Consider the following 13,579-nt stretch of genomic DNA (forward strand, 5'->3'; position numbering starts at 1 on the left):
CTGGCTGTGTGGGGAGCACTGGCTGTGGATGGCAGCATTTCCAGTTCTGTCTGTATGGGGAGCACTGGCAGGGCTGGCTTTGGCGATCACTGGCAGAGCAGGATGTGGCCGGGCAATGCCAGTGCTGGCATTGAGTGATCAGCACAGCCAGTGTTGGATGTGGGAGAGCACTGGCAATGCTGGCTGTGTTGATGTGAGCACTGGCTGTGCTGGCTGTGGGGATCACTGGCATGGCTGGCTGTATGGGGAGCACTGGCAGTGCTGGCTGTGTCGATGAGCACTGGCACTACTGGCTGTGGTGGGGAGCACTGGCAGTGCTGGATGTGGGGAGCGCTGGCATTGCTGGCTGTGTGGGGGTAGCACTGGCAATGCTGGCTGTGGGAGCACTGGCAGTGTTGGCTAAGGGGAACACTGGCAGTGTTGGCTGTGTGAATGTGAGCACTGACAGTGCTGGCATCCGGGGGAGCACAGTCAGATCAGGCTGTGGGGGTGCACTGGCGGTGTTGACTGTGGGAGCACTGGCAGTGCAGGCTGTGTGTGGGCACTGGCAGTGCTGGTTTTGTGGGGTACACTGGCAGTGCTGGCTGTGGGGAGCACTGCCAGTGCTGGCATTGGGGAGCACTGGTAAATCAGGCTGTGTGGGTGCACTGGTAGTGTTGACTATGGGGAGCTCTGGAAGTGCTGGCTGTGAGGGCGAGCACTGACAGTGCTGGCTGTGGGGGAGCACTGGCAATGCTGGCTGTGTGGGGGGCGCACAGGCAGTGTTGGATGTGGGAGGAGGGGAGAACTGGCAGTGCTGGCTGTTGTGAGGAGGTACTGGTCGTGATGGGCGTGTGTGGGGAGCACTGGCAGTGCTGGCTGTGGGGTGGAGAACTGGCAGTGCTGGCTGTGGTGGGGGGCCGGCTGTGGGAGCACTGACAGTGTTGTCATTGTGTGGGAGCACTTGCAGTGCTGGCTGTGGGGAGCACTGGCTGTGTTGGCTGTAGGGCGAGCACTGGCAGATCTGGTGTTGGTGGACTACTGGCAGCACTGGCTGTAGGCGTGATCACTGTCAATACTCGATGTGGGGGGATGAGCATTGTCTTGGCTGGCTGAGAGCGTGGGGAGCACTGGCAGCGCTTGATGTATGGGAAGACTGGCAGTGCTAGCCATGGGGTGAGTGGGAGCACTGTCAGGGCTGCATGTGGGGGAAGGAAAGTGGGGAAGTACTGGCAGTGCATGAAAATGGGGGGAACACTGGCAGTGCTTGCTGTGTGGGGAGCACTGGCAGTACTGGCTGTGTGGTGGGAGCACTGACATTGCTGGCTGTGTGGGGGAGCACTGGCAATGCTGGCTGTGGAGGGGAGCACTGACAGTGCTGGCTGTGTGGTGGGAGCGCTGGCTGTTCTGGCTGTGTGAGGGAGCACTGGCAGTGCTGGCTGTCGGGGAGGTAGCGCTGGCAGTGCTGGCTGTCGGGGAGGGAGCGCTGGCAGTGCTGGCTGTGTGAGGGAGCACTGGTAATGCTGGCTGTGTGAGGGAGCACTGGCAGTGTTGGCTTAGTGGGAGCAATGGCAGTGCAGGCTGTGAGGGAATCACTGGCCGTGCTGGCTGTGAGGGGAACACTGGCAATGCTGGCTGTGAGGGGAACTCAGGCAGTGCTGTCTGTGAGGGTAGCATTGTCAGTGATGGTTGCGTAGGGGAGCACTGACAGGGCTGGATGAGGGGTGTCGGGAGCACTGGCAGTGCTGGCTGTGTGTTGGGAGCACTGACAGTGCTGGCTGTGTGGTGGGAGCACTGACAGTGCTGGCTGTGTGGTGGGAGCACTGACAGCGCTGGATGTGTGGGGGAACATTAGCAGTGCTGGTTATGGGGGGTGCACTGGCAGTGCAGGCTTTTGGGGAGGGGAGCTCTGGCAGTGCTGGCTGTGTGTAGGGAGCACTGGCAGTGCTGGTTGTGGGCGGGAGCACTGGCAGTGCTAGCTGTGGAGGGGAGCACTGCCAGTGCTTGCCTTGTGGGGGAACCCAAGCAGTGCTGGCTGTGTGGGGAGCACTGGCTGTGGATGGCAGCATTTCCAGTTCTGTCTGTATGGGGAGCACTGGCAGGGCTGGCTTTGGCGATCACTGGCAGAGCAGGATGTGGCCGGGCAATGCCAGTACTGGCATTGAGTGATCAGCACAGCCAGTGTTGGATGTGGGAGAGCACTGGCAATGCTGGCTGTGTTGATGTGAGCACTGGCTGTGCTGGCTGTGGGGATCACTGGCATGGCTGGCTGTATGGGGAGCACTGGCAGTGCTGGCTGTGTCGATGAGCACTGGCACTACTGGCTGTGGTGGGGGCACAGGCAGTGCTGGATGTGGGGAGCACTGGCATTGCTGGCTGTGTGGGGGTAGCACTGGCAATGCTGGCTGTGGGAGCACTGGCAGTGTTGGCTAAGGGGAACACTGGCAGTGTTGGCTGTGTGAATGGGAGCACTGACAGTGCTGGCATCCGGGGGAGCACAGTCAGATCAGGCTGTGGGGGTGCACTGGCGGTGTTGACTGTGGGAGCACTGGCAGTGCAGGCTGTGTGTGGGCACTGGCAGTGCTGGTTTTGTGGGGTACACTGGCAGTGCTGGCTGTGGGGAGCACTGCCAGTGCTGGCATTGGGGAGCACTGGTAAATCAGGCTGTGTGGGTGCACTGGTAGTGTTGACTATGGGGAGCTCTGGAAGTGCTGGCTGTGAGGGCGAGCACTGACAGTGCTGGCTGTGGGGGAGCACTGGCAATGCTGGCTGTGTGGGGGGCGCACAGGCAGTGTTGGATGTGGGAGGAGGGGAGAACTGGCAGTGCTGGCTGTTGTGAGGAGGTACTGGTCGTGATGGCCGTGTGTGGGGAGCACTGGCAGTGCTGGCTGTGGGGTGGAGAACTGGCAGTGCTGGCTGTGGTGGGGGGCCGGCTGTGGGAGCACTGACCGTGTTGTCATTGTGTGGGAGCACTTGCAGTGCTGGCTGTGGGGAGCACTGGCTGTGTTGGCTGTAGGGCGAGCACTGGCAGATCTGGTGTTGGTGGACTACTGGCAGCGCTGGCTGTAGGCGTGATCACTGTCAATACTCGATGTGGGGGGATGAGCATTGTCTTGGCTGGCTGAGAGCGTGGGGAGCACTGGCAGCGCTTGATGTATGGGAAGACTGGCAGTGCTAGCCATGGGGTGAGTGGGAGCACTGTCAGGGCTGCATGTGGGGGTAGGAAAGTGGCAGTGCATGAAAGTGGGGGGAACACTGGCAGTGCTTGCTGTGTGGGGAGCACTGGCAGTGCTGGCTGTGTGGTGGGAGCACTGACATTGCTGGCTGTGTGGGGGGGAGCACTGACAGTGCAGGCTGTGTGCGTGAGCACTGACAGTGCTGGCTGTGTGGTGGGAGCACTGACAGTGCTGGCTGTGTGGGGAACACTGTCAGTACTGGTTGTGTGGGCGGAGCACTGGAAGTGCTGGCTGTGTAAGGGCAGCACTGTCAGTGCTGGTTGTTTGGGGGGGTCACTGGCAGTGCTGGCAGTGGGTAGCCCTGGCAGTGGGAGCTGTTGCTGGCTGTGGCGGGAGCACTGGCAGAGCTGGTTGTGGGAGTGTGTGGAGCACTGGCAGTGCTGCCTGTGGGTAGCACTGTCAATGCTGGATGTGGGTGGGCGCACTGGGAGTGCTAGATGTTGGGGGGGCACTGGAAGTGCTGGCCGTGGGGATGGAGCACTGGCAGGACTGGCAGAGGGGTGGAGCACTGGCAGTACTGGCTGTTAGATTGGGAACACTAGCAGTGCTGGCTGAGGAGCACTGGCAGTGCTGGCTGTGGTGGGAGCGTTGCGAGTGCTGTCTGGGAGCACAGGCACTGCTTGCTGTGCGGTAGCACTGGTATTGATGGGTGTGAGGGGGGTGTAGCACTGGCAACGCTGGCTGTGGCGGGTGGGGAGCATAGTCAGTGCTGGCTGTGTGGGGCGAGCACTGGCAGGGATGGCTATGGGGCGTAGGGATTGTACTGGCAGTGCTGTTTGTGGGAGCACTGACAGTGTTGGCATAATGGTGGAGCACATGCAGTTCTGGCTGTGGGGGGCATTTGCATTGTTGGCTGCAGGGGAGCACTGGCAGATGTGGCTGTAGGGGGGAGTACTGGCAGTGCCTGCTGTGGAGTGTGTGGGAGCACTGGCACGGCTGGCTCTGTGGGTAGAAAAGTGGGGAAGCACTGGCAGTGCATGAAAGTGGGGGAACACTGGCAGTGTTTGCTATGTGGGGAGCACTGGTAGTGCTGGCTTTCGGGGCTGAGGGAGCACTGGCAGTGCTGGCTGTGGGGAGCACTGGCAGATCTGGTTGTGGTGGGTGCACAGGCAGTGCAGGGTGGGGAAGCTCTGGAAGTGCTAGAAGTGCTGGCCGTGGGGTCGGAGCACTGGCAGGGCTGGCTGTGGGGAGCACTGGCTTTGTTGGCTGCCTGAGGGAAGCACTGGCAGAGGAGGCTGTGAGGGTGGGGGTAGAATGAGCACTGGCAGTGCTGGATTAGGGGGTTGGGAGCACTGGCAGTTCTGGCTGTGGGGAGCACTGGCAGTGCTGGCTGTGGGAGGGTGGGGGATTACGTGAAGTGCTGGCTGTGGGTGGGAGCACTGGCAGTGCTGGCTGTGGGTGGGAGCACTGGCAGTGCTGGCTTTGTGGAGCACTGCCAGTGCTAGCTGTAGTGTGGGGGCAGCACTGGCAGTTCTGGCTGTGGGAGGGTGGGCAGAACTGGAAGTGCAGGCTGTGTGTTCGGAGCACTGGCAGTGCTGGCTGTGTGGGGAGCACTGGCAATGCTAGCTGTGGGTGGAAGCACTGGCAGTGCTGGCTGTGTGGGGAGCACTGGCAATGCTAGCTGTGGGTGGGAGCACTGGCAGTGCTGGCTGTGGGTGGGAGGACTGGCAGTGCTAGTTGTGGGTGGGAGCACTGGCAGTGCTGGCTGTGGGTGGGAGCACTGGCAGGGCTGGCTGTGTGAGCACTGGCAGTCCTGATGTGGGGTGAGCACTAGCAGTGCTGCCTGTGGGGTGATCATTGGAAGTGATAGCTATGTGGGCGCATTGGCAGTGCTGGCTGTGGCGGAGCACTGGCAGAGCTGGTTGTGGGAGGGTGGGGGAGTACGTGAAGTGCTGGATTTGGGTGGGAGCACTGGCAGTGCTGGCTGTGTGGAGAACTACCAGTGCTAGCTGTAGTCTGGGGGCAGCACTGGCAGTTCTGGCTGTGGAGGAGCACTGGCAGTGCTGGCTGTGGGAGGGTGGGGAGCACTGGAAGTGCAGGCTGTGTGTTCGGTGCACTGGCTGTGCTGGCTGTGGGGAGCACTGACAGTGATGGCTGTGTGGGAGCACTGGCAATGCTAGCTGTGGGTGGGAGCACTGGCAGTGCTGGCTGTGGGTGGGAGCACTGGCAGTGCTGGCTGTGGGGGAGCACTGGCAGAGCTGGTTGTGGGAGGGTGGGGGAGTACGTGAAGTGCTGGCTGTGGGTGGGAGCACTGGCTGTGCTGGCTGTGTGGAGCACTGCCAGTGCTAGCTGTAGTCTGGGGGCAGCACTGGCAGTTCTGGCTGTGGGGGAGCACTGGCAGTGCTGGCTGTGGGAGGGTGGGGAGCACTGGAAGTGCAGGCTGTGTGTTCGGTGCACTGGCTGTGCTGGCTGTGGGGAGCACTGACAGCGATGGCTGTGTGGGAGCACTGGCAATGCTAGCTGTGGGTGGGAGCACTGGCAGTGCTGGCTGTGGGTGGGAGCACTGGCAGTGCTAGCTGTGTGGGAGCACTGGCAGTGCTAGTTGTGGGTGGGAGCACTGGCAGTGCTGGCTGTGGGTGGGAGCACTGGCAGTGCTGGCTGTGGGGGAGCACTGGCAGAGCTGGTTGTGGGAGGGTGGGGGAGTACGTGAAGTGCTGGCTGTGGGTGGGAGCACTGGCAGTGCTGGCTGTGTGGAGCACTGCCAGTGCTAGCTGTAGTCTGGGGGCAGCACTGGCAGTTCTGGCTGTGGGGGAGCACTGGCAGTGCTGGCTGTGGGTGGGAGCACTGGCAGTGCTGGCTGTGGGGAGCACTGGCAGTACTGGCTGTGTGGGGAGCACTGGAAGTGCTAGCTGTGGGTGGGAGCACTGGCAGTGCTGGCTGTGGGAGAGCAATGCCAGTGCTAGCTGAGGGGGTGGGAGCACTGCCAGTGCTGGCTGTGGGAGCACTGGCAGTGCCTGCTTTGGGGAGTGAGGGAAGAACTGGCAGTGCTGGCTGTGTGGGGCCCATAGATGTGCCCAAGATACATCGCTCCCACGACCGGAGCTGCAGATGTGGGAGCACTGAAGCTTATTTTAAAACTCTGGCAGCAGATCGCCACCAAGCGGTCAAAGGTGAAGGACACAGTCAGCCAGACTGAGCAGTTGGTCACAGCGATACCCATGAGGGAGTCCAGACCGGATACGAAGCTGTTAAGTAAAAGTGCCTGTAGCAAACGATGCGCCAGTATATAGTTGATGAGAGCAAGACATATAAGTGGCAGCAGTTCGGGCAAGACCATGGCTACCAGGTAGATAGTTGTTCTCTTACACAGACAGCAGTTCCTGAGTCGGAGGATCAGCAGAGTGACTACGTTCGCTGGAATACAGACAGGATAAGAGGGATTCCACATAACAGCCAGATAAATTATGTGTGAATTCAGAACGAAGGTCAATCTCCTTAGCGTTCTTTGTCATTTCCCTGTTTACATGTTTGTAGTCGCCCCTGCCCTATAGTCCAAGGATATGTCTGTGAGGCGCTAGGCCATGCTATATTGGTGTCCAGCGTTTGCGGGGATTGCAGGATTACGGAGATAAAGCTGCAAAATGTGTTCTGTCAGAAGGTCGGTGCAAATTCGGTGGCCGAATCGCTTCCTTCAGCAATGTATTCTATACACGAGAACTAAGTCCACACAACAGCCTTTCCCTTCCATTACTTTTATTCAGTCTCCATGTTTCAACTGATTCATCTATAAATTATTGAATTCCCTTCTTAAACACCACGGTCCTCTTCTCCTTCGAAATGCCCTTGAAAATGCCTTGCCGTTTTGTTTTCATAGAATTTACAGTGCAGAAGAAGGCCATTCGGCCCATCGAGTCTGCACCGGCTCCTGGAAAGAGCAGCCTACCCAAGGTCAACACCTCCACCCTATCCCCACAACCCAGTAACCCCACCCAACACTAAGGGCAATTTTGGACACGAAGGGCAATTTATCATGGCCAATCCACCCAACCCGCACATCTTTGGACTGTGAGAGGAAACCGGAGCATCGGCAGGAAACCCACGCACACTCGGGGAGGATGTGCAGACTCCGCACAGACAGTGACCCAAGCCGGAATTGAACCTGGGACCCTTGAGCTGTGAAGCAATTGTGCTATCCACAATGCTACCTTTATTCTCACGCAATTCTCATGCTATCGAATATGCATAAAGTTATCCTTCCGATATATATTAAGCTTGAAAGTTTCAATACAATTGCAACTAGTTGCAGTCATCCACAGAGAAAAGACATACACTTAGAAAAGTGGGCAAAAATATTCTGCAGCAAAATTATGCAGCTATAAACGAAACAAAGCTGCATAAGGAAAGAATCAGGAACTATTCTGGCATTCAACGTAAATCTGCTGAATTAAACTCTTTGAGCGTATCTCAGATACATAAAGAGAGAGTAAGGGCCGGATATGTCTATGGAGCGATGTACCGAGTGGGTGGTCTTGTTAGATGAAGAAACTGGACGGAGAATGGACTGAGTAAATCTGGGACTCTCAATTGATGAATGAAGATATCACTGATCGTGGTGCCGTTGTATATAATTAATGAGGACACAGGGGTCAAGACATGGAAGAGTTTGCAGCAACAATATGGATTTTGATGTGTTTCTCTAACGGGACTGCATATTGGTCAGAGAGCACCGGGGTTGTCAACGTGCGCGGTCGGACATGAACAACTGAATTGCGAAACACATCACGTTTTTGGAAGGCGGAAAATTGTAAGTTAGCCAGGAAAGCAGTGGCTAACATAAGACTTGAAGACGGACTAACGTTACGAGTGCTTCAGAACAAGATGACATACGGATGTCAAGAGATAAGGAATTGTTGTAGGACTAACGGAAAGCAGCAAGCTTAGGCACGGCATTCCTTGCACTTCCCAAAATTATCAGTACAGTTCATTACAAGTGAAGACTCGAGCACCTATCCTGCTAAACCACCAATCTCAGCCTTCCGTCTGTTAAAATGGCCCACAATGCGTACTTTCTGTTCCATATCTTTGAGTACATTATCTCTGCATGCTAAAATATCACTGAACTCTCGATCCTGTACATCAACCTTGTATGTTGCACCTTTTAATCCAGGTGCAGTAAAGATCGTGTTTCCGTATTACCAACCAGATCGGGTACATCGGTTTCAGTGTTGGCAAATCACATAGCAATTAAAGAATTATAGCTTGTGTCAGGCGTTATCATAGAATCATAGAATAAACAGTGCAAAAGGCCATGAGGCCCAACGAGTCTGCGCCGACCCACTAAAAGAGCAATCTACACAGACCCACTCCCCAGCCCTATCCCCACTGCCCACCTAGGGGCAACTTAACACAGTCAATCCACCTAACCTCCACATCTTTGTACTCTGGGAGGAAACCGCAGCACCCGTAGGAACCCCCCCCCCCCCGCACGGGAAGAATGTGTTAACTACACACAGACAGTCACCCATGGTCGGAATTGAACCTGGGTCCCTGGCGCTTTAAGGCGGCAGTGATAACCACTGTGCCACACTGCCGCCCTAATTGTGCTTTTCAAATTGATTGATTCCCAAAATATTTTTCCAAAGCACAGTGTGACGGCGATACAATGGTTCAAAGAAAATAAGGAAACTCGACAGTGAGTTCGAATTAAATGCCAGATCAAACATAATATGCGAAACAATTGTGAGAACCAGATAAGATATTATTTGATGGCTACACTGAAGAAAGAAGCAGCAGAGAGGCCGCCCGGAAGATGCAGTAAAATAGGTGGTATTTCAGTCAAGCGCAAGGTTATCCAAATTGCAGCAGGATCTTGATTAGCAGGGAAATTGCGCCGTGAAATGGCCAGTAGAGTTCAATGCAGGTAAGTGTGAGGTGTTACATTTTGCTAAGTAAAATCAAGATAGTTCTGTCAAAGTAAATGGTAGGACCTTAGGGAGTACCGTTAAAGAGAAGGACCGAGGAGTTCAGGTGCACGGTTCTCTAAAGATTGAGTCACAGGTGGTTAGGGAAGTGAAGAAGGCTTTTGCCATGCTGGCCTTCATCGGTCAGGGCATTGAGTTTAGAAGTTGGGATAGGAAAGATATTCTCAAACTGGGGCAAGTGCGGACGAGAGTTACAACGATGTTGCCGGGACTCGAGGGACAGATTGGACTTTTTTTTCTTTGGAGCGTTTAAGGCTCGCTTAAGACCTGATAGAGGTGTGAACGATCACGAGAGACATGGAAAGGTTGAATGCACTCAGTCTTTTTCCCAGGGTTGGCGAATCAAGTACTAGAAGGCATTGGTTTAAGTTAAGATGGGATATAATTAATGAGAAGCTGAGGAGCAACGTTTTTGCACAGAGGATGGTGTGTATGTGGAATGAGCTGCCGGAGGAAGTGCTTGAGGAGGGACAGTGACAACATGTAAAAGTCAGTTGGACTGATACTTGGATAGTAAAGGTTTGGAGGAATATGGGACAAATTCAGGCACATGGAGTCAGCTTAGAAGGGCTTTTTGGTTGAGGTGGAGCACATTGGGCCGAAGTGCCTGCGTCAGTGCTGTAGTTTCGATGATAAAATGTTAGCGTGCATTTCTAGGGAGCATATGGGAAGGTCAGTGGAATGTTCGCCTTGGAACACAAGATGAACTTACTGTACATTAATGGCAGATCAATTTCAGATGCATTTCATTACAGAAGGAGACGTCTTCAGAAAAATGTCTTTATACTTATAGAAGGAGGGAGATGTTACTCCCCCTCCTATCTCATTAACCCCTTAATCTAACCTACATATCTTTCTGGACACTAGAGAGTAATTTAGCATGGCCAATCCACCTAACCTGCACATCTTTGAACTGTGGGAGGAAACCGGAGCACCCGGAGGAAACCCACGCAGACACGGAGAAAAAGTCACCCGAGGTGGGAATTGATCCGAGGACCCGGATGCTGTGAGGCAGCAGTGAAAACCACTGTGTCACTTTGACATCAATGTCTTTGGGAAGGGGCAGAACAGGGTAAAGCGGATGGAATCAAGATATGAACAGATGATCTTGGTGGGGCTGGAACAGGCCGATATAATGGGTGTACTGGGACTTTCCTGTTTGTGGATTTTGGGAAGGAGGTAGAAGCGGGAGGTTGATGCAGGATGTGTGGGATTGTGGGACTATGATGTCCGAGGCTGTGGACAGAAGATATCCAGAGTCAATGAGGTCAGTGAAAGTCCGGGGAACAATATCATGATGTTTGGTGGTGTGCTGCTGGTCCTGGGGGAGGTAGCAGGATGGGCCTGAGAGCTGACGGTCAGCCTCTGTGAGGAACAATTCAGTACACAAGACAATAATGGCACCACCCTTGTGAGCAGCTTAGATCATCAGGCCAGTGTTGGATATTAGAGGGAGGACAGGAGGACGTTGAGAGTGAGTCAGGATAGAGCTGGTAAGAGGCAGAGAGAAACTGAGACGGTCGATGTTGCACTGACAGATCTCAATGAAAAGATCACGAGCTGATAGGAGGCCAGAGGGTGGGGTCCAGGTAGAGGGAGATTACTGGAGTCGGATGGATTTCAACAACAAATATACATAAAATAGACAGTGAGAAACAGCAGAGACAATATTATCTATTCACTGATCATCATCAGAATAATTACATAGAGCCATATCATAGAATTTACAGTTTAGAAGGAGGCCATTCAGCCCATCGAATCTGCACCGGCTCTTGGAAAGAGCACCCTACCCAAGGTCAACACCTCCACCCTATCCCTATACCCAGTAACCCCACCCAACACTAAGGGCAATTGTGGACACTAAGGGCAATTTATCATGGTCAATCCACCTAACCTGCACATCTTTGGACTGTGGGAGGAAACCGGAGCACCCGGAGGAAACACACGCACACACGGGGAGGATGTACAGACTCCGCACAGACAGAGACGCAAGCCGGAATCGAACCTGGGACCCTGGAGGTGTGACGCAATTGTGTTATCCACAATGCTACCGTGCTGCCCCCGAGAATTACCAAAGAATTGAAAAGCAGAAATCGGTCTCTGTTATTCTTGAAATTAGAACAGAATATAATAAAATCTTCCAGTCACAATGTCAACAGTTGGAAAAATGGAATTAGAAGCATGAGTTAAAAGAAATCCAGTAACACAGAGTATACTAAATAGTCGGCACATATTCCAAAGTCAACATTATTCCTGACACATTTCATCCAATTATTTCAATAACTAGCAGAAATAATAGACCTGAGTAGTATGATAGATGTTCAACAATTTGATTTTCTAAAGGTCGTCAGTAAGATCCGACATAACAGACTGATGAGTAATCTCAGAGCCAGTGGAGTTAGGGGACACAGCAGCAGAATGGACACATGCTGGCGACACACACAGAAAACAGGGAGAGGAGTTAAAGGGATTTAGGCTGGTTGGTGGAATGTGGGAAGTGGTGTTCCACAAGGATCAGCACTGGGGTCACTCTGCTTCACCATTACCATCAACGGTATGGGATCGGGAAGCAGAATGATAATTACACAATTTACAGACAAAATCAAATTGAGAGTGATAGTGAGTATAGAGGAAGAATACAAGTAATTACAGGCACACATCATCATTAATTGTGAATTTGCAAAGTGGGTATTTCAATGGGACATTAATGTTCCGACAGATCAGTGTCCGCTGCTGTATTTTGATCAGAACAATAAGTCTCCCAATCACTCCTTGGAAAACAAGTGTGTGAATGGACTGGAGGGGTTTCTGGGTTCAGGTGAATAGATTCACAAATCGTCTGAAGCAGAAACACAGTTTTAACACACCCATAAAATATAACAAACATTGGAGTTAATTTGGTGATGAAGAGAAGTGAGACAAATATCACAAAACGTGTAGGAATACTGGACTGTTGAGTTTTGTTAAATTTCTGCGTATGGGTGATACTGTTGGAGCAGTTAAATAGAAAACAGATATCGAAACATTTTACTTCACAGAATAAATAGCAAACCATCAACAAAACACAGCCAAACTCTTCCTGTTTTCAATCTATTCTAAAAATAAAACAGAGAGAGAGAGACAGGCACACAGACAGACAGATAGAGAGAGAGAGAGAGAGCTCGATAGAATAGAGCGACGGCGCGCCAAATAAAACACATCATTTCAAAATAGAACCAACTTATTTCAGTTCCATTCCTTACGCACACACAATACAATTCAACAATATACCCAATAATAGATGGATAATTTGATCAGATATTCCCTCTGGTGAGGGACCCACATTCAGTACGATCCGACACTGACAGATACTTCCAGTAATCCTTGTTCACTGCTGTCATATATACCACTCTAGTTGGTGACCCACAGTCAGTACAATCCACACTGACAGACACTTCCAGTAACACTTGTTCACTGCCGTCAGATATTCCACTCTGGTGAGAGACCCACATTCAGTAGAATTCTACACTAACAGATACTTCCAGTAATACTTGTTCACTGCTGTCAGATATTCCACTCTGGATAGTGACCCACACTCAGCGTGATTTTATTCTTTCTCCTCCTAAACATTCCTTCAGAGAGATTGCCTTCACTGAGATCCAATCTTACATTATACACGAATCCACTCAAGATAATAACTTCACCGGGCAGAGATCCAGTGAGTTACAAACAGAGGTTTATTGTGAGTTGATAAAAGGGATTCAAACTATTGACATGCTTAAAGACATTTGACAATTATATCGTTGGTCAGGTGTCAATATAACAGTGAGCACGAGATCAGGATCAGATATTTCCAGTCCCAGTTTAAAATCAGAGAGCCGCTCACACACAGATTTACACAACTTCAATGGTGACAGTCACTTACCAGGAACACCAACAATATCAACAATTGGGTAGAATATTTTCTCAACTAGTTTAATTGTAAGATGCATTTTCAGTGAGAAGTGATGTGTCCTTCGTGCTGGTGTCGTCAATGAGTCTGAAACTCTGAGGTTATATATTCCCAACGCATTAAAGTTATACTCTGTGGAATCACAACAGGGGTATTGAGGTTTTGACATCGTTCAAGTTATGTTTAGAAATATATGAACAAACAGATTACAGCATTCTTTGCAAACACTGGACTGTTAATCACATTGTTCAACTAAAATTAAGAGAAAGGATGCTGTCCACTCAGACACCATCAGTCCCATCTCTACATCTCAGATTGTTTCAGTGATATCCCTCACTCCACTGTGACCATTCAGTGATTCAGTTCGAATTGTCAGTGTGTTTCTCTGGGTGGTTCCACTGCATTCTAGGGTGTAGCTGTCTCGGTAACTGCGACCATTCAGTGATTCAGTTTCAATTGTCAGTGTGTTTCTCTGGGTGGTTCCACTGCACTCTGGGGTGTAGTTGTCTCAG

Source organism: Scyliorhinus torazame, chromosome 20 (assembly GCF_047496885.1).
Source record: "Scyliorhinus torazame isolate Kashiwa2021f chromosome 20, sScyTor2.1, whole genome shotgun sequence".
Taxonomy (NCBI): domain Eukaryota; kingdom Metazoa; phylum Chordata; class Chondrichthyes; order Carcharhiniformes; family Scyliorhinidae; genus Scyliorhinus; species Scyliorhinus torazame.